Below are 4307 nucleotides of genomic sequence, written 5' to 3'. Positions count from 1 at the left end.
GTTTATGAAGACACCACCTCTAGTAGGTCATGCTTTTCCGTAGAACAAACATTCACCCTTATTACTTTGACCGTGTGAAATACCCGTAATCATTAACACTTTCTCCTGAGCAGAAAAAGACGGCTCTTCAAGAAAAATCTGCTCCACTGCCATGCTGTCAACACCTTAACAAATTAGACTTGCCACAGCAGTTCCATGACCTCTTGATGCTCCTATTAAGCATGTCATTTTCAGGATGTTATTGGAGATCTGCTGCAAGCGAGGATGGTTTAAAATCAGCACTTTCACAAGAGAAGACGACGCTCAGACACCTACAAAGCTACGTTTCTTCTCTAATTGGTGAGGCAGTTGTGTAAACGCAGGTGTTTCTGCCTGGTTGCCTTGTCCCTGCTGGCTTCTCTGTAATGCTTCTAGCTGACAGCAAATCACAGATGGCTGCAGGGATGTGGAGGAATTTCAGCGGTGTGGCCTTGAAAAGCAGAAACAATCAAAACAAGCCACGCGTTCGCCTCCACCCACATCGTCTTCTCCGCTGCACTCGAAATAAAACCTCCCAGGTTTCCTCTTGTGTTTTTTTTTTTTCTTCCAATTTCAACACGAAGTGAGGCTCATCTTAATTAAACTCCGTGTGCGGGAGACTCCACATGTCGCTGTGATATAACAGCTGAAGAGGACACTTGAGCTCCGGAGCAGGAATGTCCTGCCTCGTGACATCAACAGATTTTATGTGAAGGTGCACAAACCTTTTGTTCCATCAAAAAAAAAAAAAAGAAGTGAGATATGACCTTTACATATGATCAATCAAAGCCCCTTTGTGTCCAATTAGTTTGACGGATTAGTGATGTTATGGTTCGCTTTTTTCAGCAGAGGTAGTTGTATGCCAACTAAATAACTCCCAACCTTTAGTGGAAAATTTGAATTAATGTGCTTTATGGACATAACAAAGGTGGCGCAAAAGTAGGGAAAAACTCATGATGTGCTTCCTCTTGTTCCAGTATTGCATATCATTTTTCTGTTACATAATGTTTGAAATCCTGTTCTTACACTGCCACTGGATCTTAAGTCCTTCCCTGCGTTTCTCCACCACTCACTAAGACCTGCTCAGCTCCACCAATTAATATGTCAGCCTATTAAAAATGCCCTTCTGAGATTGATTTTAATGTGCTGGATTAGCTCGGCTGGAAGTCACTGCTTGGATTTACAGCTCCCTTGAACCACGGAGCCTTTTTCCACTAAATGTGTGTAATCATTTATCTGTAAGTGGTTTCTTCCTTGACTTAAAGGATGAAATAAGCCATTTTAATCCAATACAACTTGTCGACTGGCTGTCCATTGTGGTGTTTGTGTACAACCTTGACTCTTGTCATGGAGAATCTTCAAGTCTTCTAAAACGTTAATCTGCTTATAAACTAAGAGTATTTTCTGATTTTCAACTCAATAAGTACCAGAATATAAAAGCAAAACTCAAAAACCAGGCAAGTGTACATCTTAGATTTACTGCAATTTCAGCAGAAACGAAGGCTGGTTCATGAAACATCCTGGTTGATATCTTCCCCCTTTGGGTTTTTATTCCATGTGTGTTACAGCTCATGGTGTTTGTGCCGTTTTGTCATGTGGACTTGTGACCATTGTGTGTGGAGATGACCTGTGCAGGCCCAGCTGTGGCTGAGAGCTCGCTCCAGGACACCAGCTGCCAGTCATCTCGGCTAATTCATCTGGAGCTAAAGACCTGCCCTCCGGCCCTTGTTGTCCCCGCCTCCGGTCACGTCTCATTGGACCACCGCCACTCCTCCTCCACCCCAGCAATCACCACACCTGGCTATAAAAGCCACCACAACCTCTCAGTCAGGGCTGGCTGCTGGGGTTAAGAGTGAACAGTCAGTCCTGGTGGCTCTCGGTCTGTGTCTTCTGAATTTGTGGACATGTAGCTTCTGTTGGCAGCTGCTAGCTCAGTGGGGAGTTGTGAGTGAGTCTCAGTGGAGACGATGACTCCTGTTAGCAGCTGCACAACTTTATGAGGAAGTTACTCGTGTCCTGTGTCTTCGTATTCTGTGTTTCGAAGCACCAGTTTGTTTCAGTTTCTTTTGTTATGTGTGGATGTTGCTATTAGGTTTTGGCTAAATAGTTTAGTTTTTTGTTTGTTAGCTTTGCAACTCTGTTAGCCTTCGTTTGGTTCTTTGATTTGTAGCAACATCCACCCTCTTCTTTTGTATTGTCACAGTTCATTTACATTACTGAGCAATAAATTGCTTCACCTGAACCATTTCCATCTGGTTTCTTGTTACATCCAGCTGACCCTAGAGGCTGGATTGTAACAGGTGTACACTCCTTTTTTTTTTTTTGGAAACTTTGCATCATTTTTCTGAATTATCTTGTCATCACATAAGCGTGACTTAACAGTTAGCAAAAATCCAATTTAACAAGTCCTGGCCTACTTAACAAATAAGAAACTGCAGGCCTGGAGGACTTGAAAAACTTTTCTAACAATGCATATCAGTTTTTACAACATCGCAACCATTAGTTCTAATGAGGTTTTCTTCTGATGTTATATAAGCATGGTTCCACATCCCTTGCATAAAGTTGTATTGACTAAGCTGGTGGGTTTCTCAGGATGTATCTATTAACCCTGACATAGATCTTGAGGCTAATTTTGCAGAGCCACTGGCTTTAAAGAAAGTCATTTAAAAAAATAAATAAAAATCTCTAAAAAAAAATTATCTTGTATTTAGCAATTTTGTAACTGACCTAAAACAGGAAAAGTTTAGTCTCATTTAATGTCAGACTGTGAGACAAAAAAAAAAGGTTTTGTGTCTTTTTATACAGTTTATGTAAACTTCTGGTTCCATGTGTGAAATGTGTAGAACAGCTTCGATCGCATCACTTCGCCTCGTCAGAAGACACTGTAATTTCCAGGACACAGAATTGGCTGAACAAAGACAAGAGGTGATGAGGTTTCGGTTTGAAGATGACGTGCAACAACAGAACACAAAGGGAAAATCACACAGCTACAGCACACTGGTTGTCCAATGACGCACGTCGGAGAAAGAATTTGATCGACCTTAATGCATTCTGCGACAACTTTTAGTTGCTCTTGAGACCAGATTGGTTTGTTTGTGCCGTCGGTGTCGTGCACTACAAACCTACAAGTGGACCACAGATCAAAGACTCTGCTCGTTCTCTTCTGAAGGGTGCTGTAATAACTTCAGTGGAAGTAAGAAGAAGAGTTCTTCACATCCGGTGGAGCAGTTGTCAGTGCTGTTGCTGTGGCAATGCACCTCCTTGATTTTGATGAGCTTCTGAAGGAACACTGAACTGTTGAGAACAAAGATCAATTAGTTTTCACTTGAGTTGCTTCTTCTTTCGTAACTGACAGGAGAAAAAACAAAGAAATTCTACCCTGTTACCACGTCTATACCGCGTTCCTTTTTATATCCCGGGAGACAATTCATGAGGGAAATAAGCAGACAATGTCATGACCGAGCATTTCCACCGTACCGATGACATTCTCAAACAAAGGTTCAGACTTGCAGGATTTAATGTTTGTTGCGAAACTTTCTGTATCATTATAGCTCTTCAGAATCAATAGTTTCATAGAGTTTGAACAGTGCACTGGTGAGCTCGAGCTGCTGCAGGTGTTGGGTGGGTGGGTTGGGGGCAGAATCTGGTAGAATTTAAAAGGTGTGCACATTCTAGAGGACCCAAGCCGAGCAGGCAATCCTGTACTCTCTATCCCCTCGTTTTATTTCCCTAATTTTACATCTTTTTCTTGACTTCTGTACTCGCGTCTTGGTCCTTCCCAGCAAAAATACAGGTTGAGGAGACGCGAGGAGAGGAGTCGAGGCAACAGATGTTTATCAAAATGAGACATTCTTGCCTTAGAGTTGTTGTTTAAAGTGACATCCATTGTTTTGTTACAACCTTCTACCGTATTTTGATCTGTCAGATGAGCAGAGCAGTATTCATTATAACTCAGAGCATATTATAGTAACTTATAATTTAATTCAGTGTGGCCAAATGTGACAAGAACATACATGTGTCAAGCATTTTATTTATTAACTCATATGTGCAGTGTTAAGTATAGAAGAGTCATGGCAGACACATTATGAGTAAGTGATATAGATAGAACTTTATTGATCCCTTTGGTAGAACCTCAGGGAAATTGCTGTACTCGCAACAACAACACAACATCCCCTTCCCCCCCGAGCTCAGAGTTGAACAGTTTGATGGCTCGGGGGACAAAGGAGTTTTTGGTCCTGTTGGTTTTGCACCTGGGGAGGAGCAGCCTGTCGCTGAACTGGCTCCTCTGG

Source organism: Stegastes partitus, unplaced genomic scaffold (genome assembly GCF_000690725.1).
Source record: "Stegastes partitus isolate 25-593 unplaced genomic scaffold, Stegastes_partitus-1.0.2 Scaffold166, whole genome shotgun sequence".
NCBI lineage: Eukaryota > Metazoa > Chordata > Actinopteri > Pomacentridae > Stegastes > Stegastes partitus.
This window is presented reverse-complemented; position numbering follows the sequence as displayed.